The sequence below is a fragment of the Spermophilus citellus genome (assembly GCF_964194105.1).
Source record: "Spermophilus citellus genome assembly, chromosome: 18".
NCBI classification, from domain to species: domain Eukaryota; kingdom Metazoa; phylum Chordata; class Mammalia; order Rodentia; family Sciuridae; genus Spermophilus; species Spermophilus citellus.
The window spans coordinates 1,632,914-1,654,884 of NC_138200.1; positions in this window are offsets into that span (position 1 = coordinate 1,632,914).

Consider the following 21,971-nt stretch of genomic DNA (forward strand, 5'->3'; position numbering starts at 1 on the left):
ACTCTGTGTGTGTGGGTGAAGGGCTTACTCTGTGTGTGTGAGAAGGGCCTACTCTGTGTGTGTGGGTGAAGGGCTTACTCTGTGTGTGTGTGTGAAGGGCCTACTCTGTGTGTGTGTGTGAAGGGCCTACTCTGTGTGTGTGGGTGAAGGGCCTAATCTGTGTTTGGGTGAAGGGCCTACTCTGTGTGTGTGTGTGAAGGGCCTACTCTGTGTGTGTGTAAAGGACCTACACTGTGTGTGTGTGTGAAGGGCCTACTCAGTGTGTGTGGGTGAAGGGCCTACTCTGTGTGTGGGTGAAGGGCCTATTCTGTGTGTGTGTGTGAAGGGCCTGCTCTGTGTGTGTGGGTGAAGGGCCTACTCTGTGTGTTTGGGTGAAGGGCCTAATCTGTTTGTGTGTGTGAAGGGCCTACTCTGTGTGTGTGTAAAGGACCTACACTGTGTGTGTGTGTGAAGGGCCTACTCTGTGTGTGTGTGTGAAGGGCCTACTTTGTGTGTGTGGGTGAAGGGCCTAATCTGTGTGTGTGGGTGAAGGGCCTAATCTGTGTGTGTGGGTGAAGGGCCTAATCTGTGTGTGTGTAAAGGACCTACACTGTGTGTGTGTGTGAAGGGCCTACTCTGTGTGTGTGTGTGAAGGGCCTACTCTGTGTGTGTGTGTGAAGGGCCTACTCTGTGTGTGTGGGTGAAGGGCTTACTCTTTGTGTGTGAGAAGGGCCTACTCTGTGTGTGTGGGTGAAGGGCCTACTCTGTGTGTGAAGGGCTTACTCTGTGTGTGTGTGAAGGGCCTACTCTGTGTGTGTGTTTGAAGGGCCTACTCTGTGTGTGTGGGTGAAGGGCCTAATCTGTGTGTGTGGGTGAAGGGCCTACTCTGTGTGTGTGTGTGAAGGGCCTACTCTGTGTGTGTGTAAAGGACCTACACTGTGTGTGTGTGTGAAGGGCCTACTCAGTGTGTGTGGGTGAAGGGCCTACTCTGTGTGTGGGTGAAGGGCCTACTCTGTGTGTGGGTGAAGGGCCTACTCTGTGTGTGTGTGTGAAGGGCCTGCTCTGTGTGTGTGGGTGAAGGGCCTACTCTGTGTGTGGGTGAAGGGCCTACTCTGTGTGTGTGTGTGAAGGGCCTGCTCTGTGTGTGTGGGTGAAGGGCCTACTCTGTGTGTGGGTGAAGGGCCTACTCTGTGTGTGTGTGTGAAGGGCCTGCTCTGTGTTTGTGGGTGAAGGGCCGAATCTGTTTGTGTGTGTGAAGGGCCTACTCTGTGTGTGTGTAAAGGACCTACACTGTGTGTGTGTGTGAAGGGCCTACTCTGTGTGTGTGTGTGAAGGGCCTACTCTGTGTGTGTGGGTGAAGGGCCTAATCTGTGTGTGTGGGTGAAGGGCCTAATCTGTGTGTGTGTAAAGGACCTACACTGTGTGTGTGTGTGAAGGGCCTACTCTGTGTGTGTGTGTGAAGGGCCTACTCTGTGTGTGTGGGTGAAGGGCCTAATCTGTGTGTGTGGGTGAAGGGCCTACTCTGTGTGTGTGGGTGAAGGGTCGAATCTGTTTGTGTGTGTGAAGGGCCTACTCTGTGTGTGTGTAAAGGACCTACACTGTGTGTGTGTGTGAAGGGCCTACTCTGTGTGTGTGTGTGAAGGGCCTACTCTGTGTGTGTGGGTGAAGGGCCTAATCTGTGTGTGTGTAAAGGACCTACACTGTGTGTGTGTGTGAAGGGCCTACTCTGTGTGTGTGTGTGAAGGGCCTGCTCTGTGTGTGTGTGTGAAGGGCCTGCTCTGTGTGTGTGTGTGAAGGGCCTACTCTGTGTGTGTGTGTGAAGGGCCTGCTCTGTGTGTGTGGGTGAAGGGCCTACTCTGTGTGTGTGTGTGAAGGGCCTACTGTGTGTGTGTGGGTGAAGGGCCTACTCTGTGTGTGTGTGTGAAGGGCCTACTCTGTGTGTGTGTAAAGGACCTACACTGTGTGTGTGTGTGAAGGGCCTACTCTGTGTGTGTGTGTGAAGGGCCTACTCTGTGTGTGTGGGTGAAGGGCCTAATCTGTGTGTGTGGGTGAAGGGCCTACTCTGTGTGTGTGGGTGAAGGGCCTACTCTGTGTGTGTGGGTGAAGGGCCTACTCTGTGTGTGTGTGTGAAGGGCCTACTCTGTGTGTGTGGGTGAAGGGCCTCATCTGTGTGTGTGGGTGAAGGGCCTAATCTGTGTGTGTGTGTGAAGGGCCTACTCTGTGTGTGTGTGTGAAGGGCCTACTCTGTGTGTGTGGGTGAAGGGCCTCATCTGTGTGTGTGGGTGAAGGGCCTAATCTGTGTGTGTGTGTGAAGGGCCTACTCTGTGTGTGTGGGTGAAGGGCCTAATCTGTGTGTGTGGGTGAAGGGCCTACTCAGTGTGTTGGGTGAAGGGCCTACTCTGTGTGTGTGTGTGAAGGGCCTGCTCTGTGTGTGTGGGTGAAGGGCCTAATCTGTGTGTGTGTGTGAAGGGCCTGCTCTGTGTGTGTGTAAAGGACCTACACTGTGTGTGTGTGTGAAGGGCCTACTCTATGTGTGTGTGTGAAGGGCCTGCTCTGTGTGTGTGGGTGAAGGGCCTACTCTGTGTGTGTGTGTGAAGCGCCTACTGTGTGTGTGTGGGTGAAGGGCCTACTCTGTGTGTGTGTGTGAAGGGCCTACTCTGTGTGTGTGTAAAGGACCTACACTGTGTGTGTGTGTGAAGGGCCTACTCTGTGTGTGTGTGTGAAGGGCCTACTCTGTGTGTGTGGGTGAAGGGCCTAATCTGTGTGTGTGGGTGAAGGGCCTACTCTGTGTGTGTGGGTGAAGGGCCTACTCTGTGTGTGTGGGTGAATGGCCTACTCTGTGTGTGTGTGTGAAGGGCCTACTCAGTGTGTGTGGGTGAAGGGCCTAATCTGTGTGTGTGGGTGAAGGGCCTACTCTGTGTGTGTGGGTGAAGGGCCTACTCTGTGTGTGTGTGTGAAGGGCCTGCTCTGTGTGTGTGGGTGAAGGGCCTAATCTGTGTGTGTGTGTGAAGGGCCTACTCTGTGTGTGTGTAAAGGACCTACACTGCGTGTGTGCGTGAAGGGCCTATTCTGTGTGTGTGTGTGAAGGGCCTAATCTGTGTGTGTGGGTGAAGGGCCTACTCTGTGTGTGTGTGTGAAGGGCCTACTCTGTGTGTGGGTGAAGGGCCTACTCTGTGTGTGTGTGTGAAGGGCCTACTCTGTGTGTGTGGGTGAAGGGCCTAATCTGTGTGTGTGGGTGAAGGGCCTAATCTGTGTGTGTGTGAAGGGCCTGCTCTGTGTGTGTGGGTGAAGGGCCTACTCTGTGTGTGTGTGTGAAGGGCCTACTCTGTGTGTGTGTGTGAAGGGCCTACTCTGTGTGTGTGGGTGAAGGGCCTCATCTGTGTGTGTGGGTGAAGGGCCTAATCTGTGTGTGTGTGTGAAGGGCCTACTCTGTGTGTGTGGGTGAAGGGCCTACTCTGTGTGTGTGTGTGAAGGGCCTACTCTGTGTGTGTGGGTGAAGGGCCTAATCTGTGTGTGTGGGTGAAGGGCCTACTCAGTGTGTGTGGGTGAAGGGCCTACTCTGTGTGTGTGTGTGAAGGGCCTGCTCTGTGTTTGTGGGTGAAGGGCCTAATCTGTGTGTGTGTGTGAAGGGCCTACTCTGTGTGTGTGTAAAGGACCTACACTGTGTGTGTGCGTGAAGGGCCTACTCTGTGTGTGTGTGTGAAGGGCCTAATCTGTGTGTGTGGGTGAAGGGCCTACTCTGTGTGTGTGTGTGAAGGGCCTACTCTGTGTGTGTGTGTGAAGGGCCTACTCTGTGTGTGTGGGTGAAGGGCCTACTCTGTGTGTGTGTGTGAAGGGCCTAATCTGTGTGTGTGGGTGAAGGGCCTAATCTGTGTGTGTGTGTGAAGGGCCTACTCTGTGTGTGTGGGTGAAGGGCCTACTCTGTGTGTGTGTTTGAAGGGCCTACTCTGTGCGTGTGGGTGAAGGGCCTAATCTGTGTGTGTGTAAAGGACCTACACTGTGTGTGTGTGTGAAGGGCCTACTTTGTGTGTGTGTGAAGGGCCTACTCTGTTTGTGTGTAAAGGACCTACACTGTGTGTGTGTGTGAAGGGCCTACTCAGTGTGTGTGGGTGAAGGGCCTACTCTGTGTGTGGGTGAAGGGCCTACTCTGTGTGTGTGTGTGAAGGGCCTGCTCTGTGTGTGTGAGTGAAGGGCCTACTCTGTGTGTGTGTGTGAAGGGCCTACTCTGTTTGTTGTGAAGGGCCTACTCTGTGTGTGTGTAAAGGACCTACACTGTGTGTGTGTGTGAAGGGCCTACTCTGTGTGTGTGTGAAGGGCCTACTCTGTGTGTGTGTAAAGGACCTACACTGTGTGTGTGTGAAGGGCCTACTCAGTGTGTGTGGGTGAAGGGCCTACTCTGTGTGTGGGTGAAGGGCCTACTCTGTGTGTGGGTGAAGGGCCTACTCTCTGTGTGTGTGAAGGGCCTGCTCTGTGTGTGTGGGTGAAGGGCCTAATCTGTGTGTGTGTGTGAAGGGCCTACTCTGTGTGTGTGTAAAGGACCTACACTGTGTGTGTGTGTGAAGGGCCTACTCTGTGTGTGTGTGTGAAGGGCCTACTCTGTGTGTGTGGGTGAAGGGCCTAATCTGTGTGTGTGGGTGAAGGGCCTAATCTGTGTGTGTGTAAAGGACCTACACTGTGTGTGTGTGTGAAGGGCCTACTCTGTGTGTGTGTGAAGGGCCTACTCTGTGTGTGTGGGTGAAGGGCCTACTCTGTGTGTGTGTGTGAAGGGCCTACTCAGTGTGTGTGGGTGAAGGGCCTACTCTGTGTGTGGGTGAAGGGCCTACTCTGTGTGTGGGTGAAGGGCCTACTCTGTGTGTGTGTGTGAAGGGCCTGCTCTGTGTGTGTGGGTGAAGGGCCTAATCTGTGTGTGTGTGTGAAGGGCCTACTCTGTGTGTGTGTAAAGGACCTACACTGTGTGTGTGTGTGAAGGGCCTGCTCTGTGTGTGTGTGTGAAGGGCCTACTCTGTGTGTGTGTAAAGGACCTACACTGTGTGTGTGGGTGAAGGGCCTACTCTGTGTGTGTGTGTGAAGGGCCTACTCTGTGTGTGTGTAAAGGACCTACACTGTGTGTGTGTGTGAAGGGCCTACTCTGTGTGTGTGTGAAGGGCCTACTCTGTGTGTGTGTAAAGGACCTACACCGTGTGTGTGTGTGAAGGGCCTACTCAGTGTGTGTGGGTGAAGGGCCTACTCTGTGTGTGGGTGAAGGGCCTACTCTGTGTGTGGGTGAAGGGCCTACTCTGTGTGTGTGTGTGAAGGGCCTGCTCTGTGTTTGTGGGTGAAGGGCCTAATCTGTGTGTGTGTGTGAAGGGCCTACTCTGTGTGTGTGTAAAGGACCTACACTGTGTGTGTGCGTGAAGGGCCTACTCTGTGTGTGTGTGTGAAGGGCCTAATCTGTGTGTGTGGGTGAAGGGCCTACTCTGTGTGTGTGTGTGAAGGGCCTACTCTGTGTGTGTGTGTGAAGGGCCTACTCTGTGTGTGTGGGTGAAGGGCCTACTCTCTGTGTGTGTGTGAAGGGCCTAATCTGTGTGTGTGGGTGAAGGGCCTAATCTGTGTGTGTGTGTGAAGGGCCTACTCTGTGTGTGTGGGTGAAGGGCCTACTCTGTGTGTGTGTGAAGGGCCTACTCAGTGTGTGTGGGTGAAGGGCCTACTCTGTGTGTGTGTTTGAAGGGCCTACTCTGTGTGTGTGGGTGAAGGGCCTAATCTGTGTGTGTGTAAAGGACCTACACTGTGTGTGTGTGTGAAGGGCCTACTCTGTGTGTGTGTGAAGGGCCTACTCTGTGTGTGTGTAAAGGACCTACACTGTGTGTGTGTGTGAAGGGCCTACTCAGTGTGTGTGGGTGAAGGGCCTACTCTGTGTGTGGGTGAAGGGCCTACTCTGTGTGTGTGTGTGAAGGGCCTGATCTGTGTGTGTGAGTGAAGGGCCTACTCTGTGCGTGTGTGTGAAGGGCCTACTCTGTTTGTTGTGAAGGGCCTACTCTGTGTGTGTGTAAAGGACCTACACTGTGTGTGTGTGAAGGGCCTACTCTGTGTGTGTGTGAAGGGCCTACTCTGTGTGTGTGTAAAGGACCTACACTGTGTGTGTGTGTGAAGGGCCTACTCAGTGTGTGTGGGTGAAGGGCCTACTCAGTGTGTGGGTGAAGGGCCTACTCTGTGTGTGGGTGAAGGGCCTACTCTCTGTGTGTGTGAAGGGCCTACTCTGTGTGTGTGTGTGAAGGGCCTGCTCTGTGTGTGTGGGTGAAGGGCCTACTCTGTGTGTGTGTGTGAAGGGCCTGCTCTGTGTGTGTGGGTGAAGGGCCTAATCTGTGTGTGTGTGTGAAGGGCCTACTCTGTGTGTGTGTAAAGGACCTACACTGTGTGTGTGTGTGAAGGGCCTACTCTGTGTGTGTGTGTGAAGGGCCTACTCTGTGTGTGTGGGTGAAGGGCCTAATCTGTGTGTGTGGGTGAAGGGCCTAATCTGTGTGTGTGTAAAGGACCTACACTGTGTGTGTGTGTGAAGGGCCTACTCTGTGTGTGTGTGAAGGGCCTACTCTGTGTGTGTGGGTGAAGGGCCTACTCTGTGTGTGTGTGTGAAGGGCCTACTCAGTGTGTGTGGGTGAAGGGCCTACTCTGTGTGTGGGTGAAGGGCCTACTCTGTGTGTGGGTGAAGGGCCTACTCTGTGTGTGTGTGTGAAGGGCCTGCTCTGTGTGTGTGGGTGAAGGGCCTAATCTGTGTGTGTGTGTGAAGGGCCTACTCTGTGTGTGTGTAAAGGACCTACACTGTGTGTGTGTGTGAAGGGCCTGCTCTGTGTGTGTGTGTGAAGGGCCTACTCTGTGTGTGTGTAAAGGACCTACACTGTGTGTGTGGGTGAAGGGCCTACTCTGTGTGTGTGTGTGAAGGGCCTACTCTGTGTGTGTGTAAAGGACCTACACTGTGTGTGTGTGTGAAGGGCCTACTCTGTGTGTGTGTGAAGGGCCTACTCTGTGTGTGTGTAAAGGACCTACACCGTGTGTGTGTGTGAAGGGCCTACTCAGTGTGTGTGGGTGAAGGGCCTACTCTGTGTGTGGGTGAAGGGCCTACTCTGTGTGTGGGTGAAGGGCCTACTCTGTGTGTGTGTGTGAAGGGCCTGCTCTGTGTGTGTGGGTGAAGGGCCTAATCTGTGTGTGTGTGTGAAGGGCCTACTCTGTGTGTGTGTAAAGGACCTACACTGTGTGTGTGTGTGAAGGGCCTACTCTGTGTGTGTGTGTGAAGGGCCTACTCTGTGTGTGTGGGTGAAGGGCCTAATCTGTGTGTGTGGGTGAAGGGCCTAATCTGTGTGTGTGGGTGAGGGCCTAATCTGTGTGTGTGGGTGAAGGGCCTAATCTGTGTGTGTGTGTGAAGGGCCTACTCTGTGTGTGTGTGAAGGGCCTGCTCTGTGTGCGTGTGTGAAGGGCCTACTCTGTGTGTGTGTAAAGGACCTACACTGTGTGTGTGTGTGAAGGGCCTACTCTGTGTGTGTGTGTGAAGGGCCTACTCTGTGTGTGTGTAAAGGACCTACACTGTGTGTGTGTGTGAAGGGCCTACTCTGTGTGTGTGTGAAGGGCCTACTCTGTGTGTGTGTAAAGGACCTACACTGTGTGTGTGTGTGAAGGGCCTACTCAGTGTGTGTGGGTGAAGGGCCTACTCTGTGTGTGGGTGAAGGGCCTACTCTGTGTCTGGATGAAGGGCCTACTCTGTGTGTGTGTGTGAAGGGCCTGCTCTGTGTGTGTGGGTGAAGGGCCTAATCTGTGTGTGTGTGTGAAGGGCCTACTCTGTGTGTGTGTAAAGGACCTACACTGTGTGTGTGTTTGAAGGGCCTACTCTGTGTGTGTGTGTGAAGGGCCTAATCTGTGTGTGTGGGTGAAGGGCCTAATCTGTGTGTGTGGGTGAAGGGCCTAATCTGTGTGTGTGTAAAGGACCTACACTGTGTGTGTGTGTGAAGGGCCTACTCTGTGTGTGTGTAAAGGACCTACACTGTGTGTGTGTGTGAAGGGCCTGCTCTGTGTGTGTGTGTGAAGGGCCTACTCTGTGTGTGTGTAAAGGACCTACACTGTGTGTGTGTGTGAAGGGCCTACTCTGTGTGTGGGGGTGAAGGGCCTAATCTGTGTGTGTGGGTGAAGGGCCTAATCTGTGTGTGTGGGTGAAGGGCCTAATCTGTGTGTGTGTAAAGGACCTACACTGTGTGTGTGTGTGAAGGGCCTACTCTGTGTGTGTGTAAAGGACCTACACTGTGTGTGTGTGTGAAGGGCCTGCTCTGTGTGTGTGTGTGAAGGGCCTACTCTGTGTGTGTGTAAAGGACCTACACTGTGTGTGTGGGTGAAGGGCCTACTCTGTGTGTGTGTGTGAAGGGCCTACTCTGTGTGTGTGTAAAGGACCTACACTGTGTGTGTGTGTGAAGGGCCTACTCTGTGTGTGTGTGAAGGGCCTACTCTGTGTGTGTGTAAAGGACCTACACCGTGTGTGTGTGTGAAGGGCCTACTCAGTGTGTGTGGGTGAAGGGCCTACTCTGTGTGTGGGTGAAGGGCCTACTCTGTGTGTGGGTGAAGGGCCTACTCTGTGTGTGTGTGAAGGGCCTGCTCTGAGTGTGTGGGTGAAGGGCCTAATCTGTGTGTGTGTGTGAAGGGCCTACTCTGTGTGTGTGTAAAGGACCTACACTGTGTGTGTGTGTGAAGGGCCTACTCTGTGTGTGTGTGTGAAGGGCCTACTCTGTGTGTGTGGGTGAAGGGCCTAATCTGTGTGTGTGGGTGAAGGGCCTAATCTGTGTGTGTGGGTGAAGGGCCTAATCTCTGTGTGTGTAAAGGACCTACACTGTGTGTGTGTGTGAAGGGCCTACTCTGTGTGTGTGTGTGAAGGGCCTACTCTGTGTGTGTGTGAAGGGCCTGCTCTGTGTGTGTGTGTGAAGGGCCTACTCTGTGTGTGTGTAAAGGACCTACACTGTGTGTGTGTGTGAAGGGCCTACTCTGTGTGTGTGTGTGAAGGGCCTACTCTGTGTGTGTGTGTGAAGGGCCTGCTCTGTGTGTGTGGGTGAAGGGCCTACTCTGTGTGTGTGTGTGAAGGGCCTACTCTGTGTGTGTGGGTGAAGGGCCTACTCTGTGTGTGTGTGTGAAGGGCCTACTCTGTGTGTGTGGGTGAAGGGCCTAATCTGTGTGTGTGGGTGAAGGGCGTAATCTGTGTGTGTGTGTGAAGGGCCTAATCTGTGTGTGTGGTTGAAGGGCCTACTCTGTGTGTGTGTGTGTGAAGGGCCTTCTCTTGTGTGTGTAAAGGACGTACAGTGTGTGTGTGTGTGAAGGGCCTACTCTGTGTGTGTGTGTGAAGGGCATACTCTGTGTGTGTGTAAAGGACCTACACTGTTTGTGTGTGTGAAGGGCCCACTCAGTGTGTGTGGGTGAAGGGCCTACTCTGCGTGTGGGTGAAGGGCCTACTCTGTGTGTGGGTGAAGGGCCTACTCTCTGTGTGTGTGTGAAGGGCCTGCTCTGTGTGTGTGGGTGAAGGGCCTAATCTGTGTGTGTGGGTGAAGGGCCTACTCTGTGTGTGTGTGTGAAGGGCCTACTCTGTGTGTGTGTGTGAAGGGCCTACTCTGTGTGTGTGGGTGAAGGGCCTACTCTGTGTGTGAAGGGCTTACTCTGTGTGTGTGTGAAGGGCCTACTCTGTGTGTGTGGGTGAAGGGCCAAATCTGTGTGTCTGTGTGAAGGGCCTACTCTGTGTGTGTGGGTGAAGGGCCTACTCTGTGTGTGTGGGTGAAGGGCCTACTCTGTGTGTGTGGGTGAAGGGCCTACTCTGTGTGTGTGAGAAGGGCCTACTCTGTGTGTGTTGGTGAAGGGCCTACTCTGTGTGTGTGAGAAGGGCCTACTCTGTGTGTGTGTGTGAAGGGCCTACTCTGTGTGTGTGGGTGAAGGGCCTACTCTGTGTGTGAAGGGCTTACTCTGTGTGTGTGTGAAGGGCCTACTCTGTGTGTGTGGGTGAAGGGCCTAATCTGTGTGTGTGGGTGAAGGGCCTACTCTGTGTGTGTGAGAAGGGCCTACTCTGTGTGTGTGGGTGAAGGGCCTACTCTGTGTGTGAAGGGCTTACTCTGTGTGTGTGTGAAGGGCCTACTCTGTGTGTGTGTGTGAAGGGCCTACTCTGTGTGTGTGGATGAAGGGCCTAATCTGTGTGTGTGAGAAGGGCCTACTCTGTGTGTGTGTGTGAAGGGCCTACTCTGTGTGTGAAGGGCTTACTCTGTGTGTGTGTGAAGGGCCTACTCTGTGTGTGTGTTTGAAGGGCCTACTCTGTGTGTGTGGGTGAAGGGCCTAATCTGTGTGTGTGGGTGAAGGGCCTACTCTGTGTGTGTGTGTGAAGGGCCTACTCTGTGTGTGGGTGAAGGGCCTACTCTGTGTGTGTGTGTGAAGGGCCTGCTCTGTGTGTGTGGGTGAAGGCCCTAGTCGGTGTGTGTGGGTGAAGGGCCGAATCTGTTTGTGTGTGTGAAGGGCCTACTCTGTGTGTGTGTAAAGGACCTACACTGTGTGTGTGTGTGAAGGGCCTACTCTGTGTGTGTGTGTGAAGGGCCTACTCTGTGTGTGTGGGTGAAGGGCCTAATCTGTGTGTGTGGGTGAAGGGCCTAATCTGTGTGTGTGGGTGAAGGGCCTACTCTGTGTGTGTGTAAAGGACCTACACTGTGTGTGTGTGTGAAGGGCCTACTCTGTGTGTGTGTGTGAAGGGCCTACTCTGTGTGTGTGGGTGAAGGGCCTAATCTGTGTGTGTGGGTGAAGGGCCTAATCTGTGTGTGTGGGTGAGGGCCTAATCTGTGTGTGTGGGTGAAGGGCCTAATCTGTGTGTGTGTGTGAAGGGCCTACTCTGTGTGTGTGTGAAGGGCCTGCTCTGTGTGCGTGTGTGAAGGGCCTACTCTGTGTGTGTGTAAAGGACCTACACTGTGTGTGTGTGTGAAGGGCCTACTCTGTGTGTGTGTAAAGGACCTACACTGTGTGTGTGTGTGAAGGGCCTACTCTGTGTGTGTGTGTGAAGGGCCTACTCTGTGTGTGTGGGTGAAGGGCCTAATCTGTGTGTGTGGGTGAAGGGCCTAATCTGTGTGTGTGGGTGAAGGGCCTAATCTCTGTGTGTGTAAAGGACCTACACTGTGTGTGTGTGTGAAGGGCCTACTCTGTGTGTGTGTGTGAAGGGCCTACTCTGTGTGTGTGTGAAGGGCCTGCTCTGTGTGTGTGTGTGAAGGGCCTACTCTGTGTGTGTGTAAAGGACCTACACTGTGTGTGTGTGTGAAGGGCCTACTCTGTGTGTGTGTGTGAAGGGCCTACTCTGTGTGTGTGTGTGAAGGGCCTGCTCTGTGTGTGTGGGTGAAGGGCCTACTCTGTGTGTGTGTGTGAAGGGCCTACTCTGTGTGTGTGGGTGAAGGGCCTACTCTGTGTGTGTGTGTGAAGGGCCTACTCTGTGTGTGTGGGTGAAGGGCCTAATCTGTGTGTGTGGGTGAAGGGCGTAATCTGTGTGTGTGTGTGAAGGGCCTAATCTGTGTGTGTGGTTGAAGGGCCTACTCTGTGTGTGTGTGTGTGAAGGGCCTTCTCTTGTGTGTGTAAAGGACGTACAGTGTGTGTGTGTGTGAAGGGCCTACTCTGTGTGTGTGTGTGAAGGGCATACTCTGTGTGTGTGTAAAGGACCTACACTGTTTGTGTGTGTGAAGGGCCCACTCAGTGTGTGTGGGTGAAGGGCCTACTCTGCGTGTGGGTGAAGGGCCTACTCTGTGTGTGGGTGAAGGGCCTACTCTCTGTGTGTGTGTGAAGGGCCTGCTCTGTGTGTGTGGGTGAAGGGCCTAATCTGTGTGTGTGGGTGAAGGGCCTACTCTGTGTGTGTGTGTGAAGGGCCTACTCTGTGTGTGTGTGTGAAGGGCCTACTCTGTGTGTGTGGGTGAAGGGCCTACTCTGTGTGTGAAGGGCTTACTCTGTGTGTGTGTGAAGGGCCTACTCTGTGTGTGTGGGTGAAGGGCCAAATCTGTGTGTCTGTGTGAAGGGCCTACTCTGTGTGTGTGGGTGAAGGGCCTACTCTGTGTGTGTGGGTGAAGGGCCTACTCTGTGTGTGTGGGTGAAGGGCCTACTCTGTGTGTGTGAGAAGGGCCTACTCTGTGTGTGTTGGTGAAGGGCCTACTCTGTGTGTGTGAGAAGGGCCTACTCTGTGTGTGTGTGTGAAGGGCCTACTCTGTGTGTGTGGGTGAAGGGCCTACTCTGTGTGTGAAGGGCTTACTCTGTGTGTGTGTGAAGGGCCTACTCTGTGTGTGTGGGTGAAGGGCCTAATCTGTGTGTGTGGGTGAAGGGCCTACTCTGTGTGTGTGAGAAGGGCCTACTCTGTGTGTGTGTGAAGGGCCTACTCTGTGTGTGTGTAAAGGACCTACACTGTGTGTGTGTGTGAAGGGCCTACTCAGTGTGTGTGGGTGAAGGGCCTACTCAGTGTGTGGGTGAAGGGCCTACTCTGTGTGTGGGTGAAGGGCCTACTCTCTGTGTGTGTGAAGGGCCTACTCTGTGTGTGTGTGTGAAGGGCCTGCTCTGTGTGTGTGGGTGAAGGGCCTACTCTGTGTGTGTGTGTGAAGGGCCTGCTCTGTGTGTGTGGGTGAAGGGCCTAATCTGTGTGTGTGTGTGAAGGGCCTACTCTGTGTGTGTGTAAAGGACCTACACTGTGTGTGTGTGTGAAGGGCCTACTCTGTGTGTGTGTGTGAAGGGCCTACTCTGTGTGTGTGGGTGAAGGGCCTAATCTGTGTGTGTGGGTGAAGGGCCTAATCTGTGTGTGTGTAAAGGACCTACACTGTGTGTGTGTGTGAAGGGCCTACTCTGTGTGTGTGTGAAGGGCCTACTCTGTGTGTGTGGGTGAAGGGCCTACTCTGTGTGTGTGTGTGAAGGGCCTACTCAGTGTGTGTGGGTGAAGGGCCTACTCTGTGTGTGGGTGAAGGGCCTACTCTGTGTGTGGGTGAAGGGCCTACTCTGTGTGTGTGTGTGAAGGGCCTGCTCTGTGTGTGTGGGTGAAGGGCCTAATCTGTGTGTGTGTGTGAAGGGCCTACTCTGTGTGTGTGTAAAGGACCTACACTGTGTGTGTGTGTGAAGGGCCTGCTCTGTGTGTGTGTGTGAAGGGCCTACTCTGTGTGTGTGTAAAGGACCTACACTGTGTGTGTGGGTGAAGGGCCTACTCTGTGTGTGTGTGTGAAGGGCCTACTCTGTGTGTGTGTAAAGGACCTACACTGTGTGTGTGTGTGAAGGGCCTACTCTGTGTGTGTGTGAAGGGCCTACTCTGTGTGTGTGTAAAGGACCTACACCGTGTGTGTGTGTGAAGGGCCTACTCAGTGTGTGTGGGTGAAGGGCCTACTCTGTGTGTGGGTGAAGGGCCTACTCTGTGTGTGGGTGAAGGGCCTACTCTGTGTGTGTGTGTGAAGGGCCTGCTCTGTGTGTGTGGGTGAAGGGCCTAATCTGTGTGTGTGTGTGAAGGGCCTACTCTGTGTGTGTGTAAAGGACCTACACTGTGTGTGTGTGTGAAGGGCCTACTCTGTGTGTGTGTGTGAAGGGCCTACTCTGTGTGTGTGGGTGAAGGGCCTAATCTGTGTGTGTGGGTGAAGGGCCTAATCTGTGTGTGTGGGTGAGGGCCTAATCTGTGTGTGTGGGTGAAGGGCCTAATCTGTGTGTGTGTGTGAAGGGCCTACTCTGTGTGTGTGTGAAGGGCCTGCTCTGTGTGCGTGTGTGAAGGGCCTACTCTGTGTGTGTGTAAAGGACCTACACTGTGTGTGTGTGTGAAGGGCCTACTCTGTGTGTGTGTGTGAAGGGCCTACTCTGTGTGTGTGTAAAGGACCTACACTGTGTGTGTGTGTGAAGGGCCTACTCTGTGTGTGTGTGAAGGGCCTACTCTGTGTGTGTGTAAAGGACCTACACTGTGTGTGTGTGTGAAGGGCCTACTCAGTGTGTGTGGGTGAAGGGCCTACTCTGTGTGTGGGTGAAGGGCCTACTCTGTGTCTGGATGAAGGGCCTACTCTGTGTGTGTGTGTGAAGGGCCTGCTCTGTGTGTGTGGGTGAAGGGCCTAATCTGTGTGTGTGTGTGAAGGGCCTACTCTGTGTGTGTGTAAAGGACCTACACTGTGTGTGTGTTTGAAGGGCCTACTCTGTGTGTGTGTGTGAAGGGCCTAATCTGTGTGTGTGGGTGAAGGGCCTAATCTGTGTGTGTGGGTGAAGGGCCTAATCTGTGTGTGTGTAAAGGACCTACACTGTGTGTGTGTGTGAAGGGCCTACTTTGTGTGTGTGTGAAGGGCCTACTCTGTTTGTGTGTAAAGGACCTACACTGTGTGTGTGTGTGAAGGGCCTACTCAGTGTGTGTGGGTGAAGGGCCTACTCTGTGTGTGGGTGAAGGGCCTACTCTGTGTGTGTGTGTGAAGGGCCTGCTCTGTGTGTGTGAGTGAAGGGCCTACTCTGTGTGTGTGTGTGAAGGGCCTACTCTGTTTGTTGTGAAGGGCCTACTCTGTGTGTGTGTAAAGGACCTACACTGTGTGTGTGTGTGAAGGGCCTACTCTGTGTGTGTGTGAAGGGCCTACTCTGTGTGTGTGTAAAGGACCTACACTGTGTGTGTGTGAAGGGCCTACTCAGTGTGTGTGGGTGAAGGGCCTACTCTGTGTGTGGGTGAAGGGCCTACTCTCTGTGTGTGTGAAGGGCCTGCTCTGTGTGTGTGGGTGAAGGGCCTAATCTGTGTGTGTGTGTGAAGGGCCTACTCTGTGTGTGTGTAAAGGACCTACACTGTGTGTGTGTGTGAAGGGCCTACTCTGTGTGTGTGTGTGAAGGGCCTACTCTGTGTGTGTGGGTGAAGGGCCTAATCTGTGTGTGTGGGTGAAGGGCCTAATCTGTGTGTGTGTAAAGGACCTACACTGTGTGTGTGTGTGAAGGGCCTACTCTGTGTGTGTGTGAAGGGCCTACTCTGTGTGTGTGGGTGAAGGGCCTACTCTGTGTGTGTGTGTGAAGGGCCTACTCAGTGTGTGTGGGTGAAGGGCCTACTCTGTGTGTGGGTGAAGGGCCTACTCTGTGTGTGGGTGAAGGGCCTACTCTGTGTGTGTGTGTGAAGGGCCTGCTCTGTGTGTGTGGGTGAAGGGCCTAATCTGTGTGTGTGTGTGAAGGGCCTACTCTGTGTGTGTGTAAAGGACCTACACTGTGTGTGTGTGTGAAGGGCCTGCTCTGTGTGTGTGTGTGAAGGGCCTACTCTGTGTGTGTGTAAAGGACCTACACTGTGTGTGTGGGTGAAGGGCCTACTCTGTGTGTGTGTGTGAAGGGCCTACTCTGTGTGTGTGTAAAGGACCTACACTGTGTGTGTGTGTGAAGGGCCTACTCTGTGTGTGTGTGAAGGGCCTACTCTGTGTGTGTGTAAAGGACCTACACCGTGTGTGTGTGAAGGGCCTACTCAGTGTGTGTGGGTGAAGGGCCTACTCTGTGTGTGGGTGAAGGGCCTACTCTGTGTGTGGGTGAAGGGCCTACTCTGTGTGTGTGTGTGAAGGGCCTGCTCTGTGTTTGTGGGTGAAGGGCCTAATCTGTGTGTGTGTGTGAAGGGCCTACTCTGTGTGTGTGTAAAGGACCTACACTGTGTGTGTGCGTGAAGGGCCTACTCTGTGTGTGTGTGTGAAGGGCCTAATCTGTGTGTGTGGGTGAAGGGCCTACTCTGTGTGTGTGTGTGAAGGGCCTACTCTGTGTGTGTGTGTGAAGGGCCTACTCTGTGTGTGTGGGTGAAGGGCCTACTCTCTGTGTGTGTGTGAAGGGCCTAATCTGTGTGTGTGGGTGAAGGGCCTAATCTGTGTGTGTGTGTGAAGGGCCTACTCTGTGTGTGTGGGTGAAGGGCCTACTCTGTGTGTGTGTGAAGGGCCTACTCAGTGTGTGTGGGTGAAGGGCCTACTCTGTGTGTGTGTTTGAAGGGCCTACTCTGTGTGTGTGGGTGAAGGGCCTAATCTGTGTGTGTGTAAAGGACCTACACTGTGTGTGTGTGTGAAGGGCCTACTCTGTGTGTGTGTGAAGGGCCTACTCTGTGTGTGTGTAAAGGACCTACACTGTGTGTGTGTGTGAAGGGCCTACTCAGTGTGTGTGGGTGAAGGGCCTACTCTGTGTGTGGGTGAAGGGCCTACTCTGTGTGTGTGTGTGAAGGGCCTGATCTGTGTGTGTGAGTGAAGGGCCTACTCTGTGCGTGTGTGTGAAGGGCCTACTCTGTTTGTTGTGAAGGGCCTACTCTGTGTGTGTGTAAAGGACCTACACTGTGTGTGTGTGAAGGGCCTACTCTGTGTGTGTGTGAAGGGCCTACTCTGTGTGTGTGTAAAGGACCTACACTGTGTGTGTGTGTGAAGGGCCTACTCAGTGTGTGTGGGTGAAGGGCCTACTCAGTGTGTGGGTGAAGGGCCTACTCTGTGTGTGGGTGAAGGGCCTACTCTCTGTGTGTGTGAAGGGCCTACTCTGTGTGTGTGTGTGAAGGGCCTGCTCTGTGTGTGTGGGTGAAGGGCCTACTCTGTGTGTGTGTGTGAAGGGCCTGCTCTGTGTGTGTGGGTGAAGGGCCTAATCTGTGTGTGTGTGTGAAGGGCCTACTCTGTGTGTGTGTAAAGGACCTACACTGTGTGTGTGTGTGAAGGGCCTACTCTGTGTGTGTGTGTGAAGGGCCTACTCTGTGTGTGTGGGTGAAGGGCCTAATCTGTGTGTGTGGGTGAAGGGCCTAATCTGTGTGTGTGTAAAGGACCTACACTGTGTGTGTGTGTGAAGGGCCTACTCTGTGTGTGTGTGAAGGGCCTACTCTGTGTGTGTGGGTGAAGGGCCTACTCTGTGTGTGTGTGTGAAGGGCCTACTCAGTGTGTGTGGGTGAAGGGCCTACTCTGTGTGTGGGTGAAGGGCCTACTCTGTGTGTGGGTGAAGGGCCTACTCTGTGTGTGTGTGTGAAGGGCCTGCTCTGTGTGTGTGGGTGAAGGGCCTAATCTGTGTGTGTGTGTGAAGGGCCTACTCTGTGTGTGTGTAAAGGACCTACACTGTGTGTGTGTGTGAAGGGCCTGCTCTGTGTGTGTGTGTGAAGGGCCTACTCTGTGTGTGTGTAAAGGACCTACACTGTGTGTGTGGGTGAAGGGCCTACTCTGTGTGTGTGTGTGAAGGGCCTACTCTGTGTGTGTGTAAAGGACCTACACTGTGTGTGTGTGTGAAGGGCCTACTCTGTGTGTGTGTGAAGGGCCTACTCTGTGTGTGTGTAAAGGACCTACACCGTGTGTGTGTGTGAAGGGCCTACTCAGTGTGTGTGGGTGAAGGGCCTACTCTGTGTGTGGGTGAAGGGCCTACTCTGTGTGTGGGTGAAGGGCCTACTCTGTGTGTGTGTGTGAAGGGCCTGCTCTGTGTGTGTGGGTGAAGGGCCTAATCTGTGTGTGTGTGTGAAGGGCCTACTCTGTGTGTGTGTAAAGGACCTACACTGTGTGTGTGTGTGAAGGGCCTACTCTGTGTGTGTGTGTGAAGGGCCTACTCTGTGTGTGTGGGTGAAGGGCCTAATCTGTGTGTGTGGGTGAAGGGCCTAATCTGTGTGTGTGGGTGAGGGCCTAATCTGTGTGTGTGGGTGAAGGGCCTAATCTGTGTGTGTGTGTGAAGGGCCTACTCTGTGTGTGTGTGAAGGGCCTGCTCTGTGTGCGTGTGTGAAGGGCCTACTCTGTGTGTGTGTAAAGGACCTACACTGTGTGTGTGTGTGAAGGGCCTACTCTGTGTGTGTGTGTGAAGGGCCTACTCTGTGTGTGTGTAAAGGACCTACACTGTGTGTGTGTGTGAAGGGCCTACTCTGTGTGTGTGTGAAGGGCCTACTCTGTGTGTGTGTAAAGGACCTACACTGTGTGTGTGTGTGAAGGGCCTACTCAGTGTGTGTGGGTGAAGGGCCTACTCTGTGTGTGGGTGAAGGGCCTACTCTGTGTCTGGATGAAGGGCCTACTCTGTGTGTGTGTGTGAAGGGCCTGCTCTGTGTGTGTGGGTGAAGGGCCTAATCTGTGTGTGTGTGTGAAGGGCCTACTCTGTGTGTGTGTAAAGGACCTACACTGTGTGTGTGTTTGAAGGGCCTACTCTGTGTGTGTGTGTGAAGGGCCTAATCTGTGTGTGTGGGTGAAGGGCCTAATCTGTGTGTGTGGGTGAAGGGCCTAATCTGTGTGTGTGTAAAGGACCTACACTGTGTGTGTGTGTGAAGGGCCTACTCTGTGTGTGTGTAAAGGACCTACACTGTGTGTGTGTGTGAAGGGCCTGCTCTGTGTGTGTGTGTGAAGGGCCTACTCTGTGTGTGTGTAAAGGACCTACACTGTGTGTGTGTGTGAAGGGCCTACTCTGTGTGTGGGGGTGAAGGGCCTAATCTGTGTGTGTGGGTGAAGGGCCTAATCTGTGTGTGTGGGTGAAGGGCCTAATCTGTGTGTGTGTAAAGGACCTACACTGTGTGTGTGTGTGAAGGGCCTACTCTGTGTGTGTGTAAAGGACCTACACTGTGTGTGTGTGTGAAGGGCCTGCTCTGTGTGTGTGTGTGAAGGGCCTACTCTGTGTGTGTGTAAAGGACCTACACTGTGTGTGTGGGTGAAGGGCCTACTCTGTGTGTGTGTGTGAAGGGCCTACTCTGTGTGTGTGTAAAGGACCTACACTGTGTGTGTGTGTGAAGGGCCTGCTCTGTGTGTGTGTGTGAAGGGCCTACTCTGTGTGTGTGTAAAGGACCTACACTGTGTGTGTGTGTGAAGGGCCTACTCTGTGTGTGGGGGTGAAGGGCCTAATCTGTGTGTGTGGGTGAAGGGCCTAATCTGTGTGTGTGGGTGAAGGGCCTAATCTGTGTGTGTGTAAAGGACCTACACTGTGTGTGTGTGTGAAGGGCCTACTCTGTGTGTGTGTAAAGGACCTACACTGTGTGTGTGTGTGAAGGGCCTGCTCTGTGTGTGTGTGTGAAGGGCCTACTCTGTGTGTGTGTAAAGGACCTACACTGTGTGTGTGGGTGAAGGGCCTACTCTGTGTGTGTGTGTGAAGGGCCTACTCTGTGTGTGTGTAAAGGACCTACACTGTGTGTGTGTGTGAAGGGCCTACTCTGTGTGTGTGTGAAGGGCCTACTCTGTGTGTGTGTAAAGGACCTACACCGTGTGTGTGTGTGAAGGGCCTACTCAGTGTGTGTGGGTGAAGGGCCTACTCTGTGTGTGGGTGAAGGGCCTACTCTGTGTGTGGGTGAAGGGCCTACTCTGTGTGTGTGTGAAGGGCCTGCTCTGAGTGTGTGGGTGAAGGGCCTAATCTGTGTGTGTGTGTGAAGGGCCTACTCTGTGTGTGTGTAAAGGACCTACACTGTGTGTGTGTGTGAAGGGCCTACTCTGTGTGTGTGTGTGAAGGGCCTACTCTGTGTGTGTGGGTGAAGGGCCTAATCTGTGTGTGTGGGTGAAGGGCCTAATCTGTGTGTGTGGGTGAAGGGCCTAATCTCTGTGTGTGTAAAGGACCTACACTGTGTGTGTGTGTGAAGGGCCTACTCTGTGTGTGTGTGTGAAGGGCCTACTCTGTGTGTGTGTGAAGGGCCTGCTCTGTGTGTGTGTGTGAAGGGCCTACTCTGTGTGTGTGTAAAGGACCTACACTGTGTGTGTGTGTGAAGGGCCTACTCTGTGTGTGTGTGTGAAGGGCCTACTCTGTGTGTGTGTGTGAAGGGCCTGCTCTGTGTGTGTGGGTGAAGGGCCTACTCTGTGTGTGTGTGTGAAGGGCCTACTCTGTGTGTGTGGGTGAAGGGCCTACTCTGTGTGTGTGTGTGAAGGGCCTACTCTGTGTGTGTGGGTGAAGGGCCTAATCTGTGTGTGTGGGTGAAGGGCGTAATCTGTGTGTGTGTGTGAAGGGCCTAATCTGTGTGTGTGGTTGAAGGGCCTACTCTGTGTGTGTGTGTGTGAAGGGCCTTCTCTTGTGTGTGTAAAGGACGTACAGTGTGTGTGTGTGTGAAGGGCCTACTCTGTGTGTGTGTGTGAAGGGCATACTCTGTGTGTGTGTAAAGGACCTACACTGTTTGTGTGTGTGAAGGGCCCACTCAGTGTGTGTGGGTGAAGGGCCTACTCTGCGTGTGGGTGAAGGGCCTACTCTGTGTGTGGGTGAAGGGCCTACTCTCTGTGTGTGTGTGAAGGGCCTGCTCTGTGTGTGTGGGTGAAGGGCCTAATCTGTGTGTGTGGGTGAAGGGCCTACTCTGTGTGTGTGTGTGAAGGGCCTACTCTGTGTGTGTGTGTGAAGGGCCTACTCTGTGTGTGTGGGTGAAGGGCCTACTCTGTGTGTGAAGGGCTTACTCTGTGTGTGTGTGAAGGGCCTACTCTGTGTGTGTGGGTGAAGGGCCAAATCTGTGTGTCTGTGTGAAGGGCCTACTCTGTGTGTGTGGGTGAAGGGCCTACTCTGTGTGTGTGGGTGAAGGGCCTACTCTGTGTGTGTGGGTGAAGGGCCTACTCTGTGTGTGTGAGAAGGGCCTACTCTGTGTGTGTTGGTGAAGGGCCTACTCTGTGTGTATGAGAAGGGCCTACTCTGTGTGTGTGTGTGAAGGGCCTACTCTGTGTGTGTGGGTGAAGGGCCTACTCTGTGTGTGAAGGGCTTACTCTGTGTGTGTGTGAAGGGCCTACTCTGTGTGTGTGGGTGAAGGGCCTAATCTGTGTGTGTGGGTGAAGGGCCTACTCTGTGTGTGTGAGAAGGGCCTACTCTGTGTGTGTGGGTGAAGGGCCTACTCTGTGTGTGAAGGGCTTACTCTGTGTGTGTGTGAAGGGCCTACTCTGTGTGTGTGTGAAGGGCCTACTCTGTGTGTGTGGATGAAGGGCCTAATCTGTGTGTGTGAGAAGGGCCTACTCTGTGTGTGTGTGTGAAGGGCCTACTCTGTGTGTGAAGGGCTTACTCTGTGTGTGTGTGAAGGGCCTACTCTGTGTGTGTGTTTGAAGGGCCTACTCTGTGTGTGTGGGTGAAGGGCCTAATCTGTGTGTGTGGGTGAAGGGCCTACTCTGTGTGTGTGTGTGAAGGGCCTACTCTGTGTGTGGGTGAAGGGCCTACTCTGTGTGTGTGTGTGAAGGGCCTGCTCTGTGTGTGTGGGTGAAGGCCCTAGTCGGTGTGTGTGGGTGAAGGGCCGAATCTGTTTGTGTGTGTGAAGGGCCTACTCTGTGTGTGTGTAAAGGACCTACACTGTGTGTGTGTGTGAAGGGCCTACTCTGTGTGTGTGTGTGAAGGGCCTACTCTGTGTGTGTGGGTGAAGGGCCTAATCTGTGTGTGTGGGTGAAGGGCCTAATCTGTGTGTGTGGGTGAAGGGCCTACTCTGTGTGTGTGTAAAGGACCTACACTGTGTGTGTGTGTGAAGGGCCTACTCTGTGTGTGTGTGTGAAGGGCCTACTCTGTGTGTGTGGGTGAAGGGCCTAATCTGTGTGTGTGGGTGAAGGGCCTAATCTGTGTGTGTGGGTGAGGGCCTAATCTGTGTGTGTGGGTGAAGGGCCTAATCTGTGTGTGTGTGTGAAGGGCCTACTCTGTGTGTGTGTGAAGGGCCTGCTCTGTGTGCGTGTGTGAAGGGCCTACTCTGTGTGTGTGTAAAGGACCTACACTGTGTGTGTGTGTGAAGGGCCTACTCTGTGTGTGTGTAAAGGACCTACACTGTGTGTGTGTGTGAAGGGCCTACTCTGTGTGTGTGTGTGAAGGGCCTACTCTGTGTGTGTGGGTGAAGGGCCTAATCTGTGTGTGTGGGTGAAGGGCCTAATCTGTGTGTGTGGGTGAAGGGCCTAATCTCTGTGTGTGTAAAGGACCTACACTGTGTGTGTGTGTGAAGGGCCTACTCTGTGTGTGTGTGTGAAGGGCCTACTCTGTGTGTGTGTGAAGGGCCTGCTCTGTGTGTGTGTGTGAAGGGCCTACTCTGTGTGTGTGTAAAGGACCTACACTGTGTGTGTGTGTGAAGGGCCTACTCTGTGTGTGTGTGTGAAGGGCCTACTCTGTGTGTGTGTGTGAAGGGCCTGCTCTGTGTGTGTGGG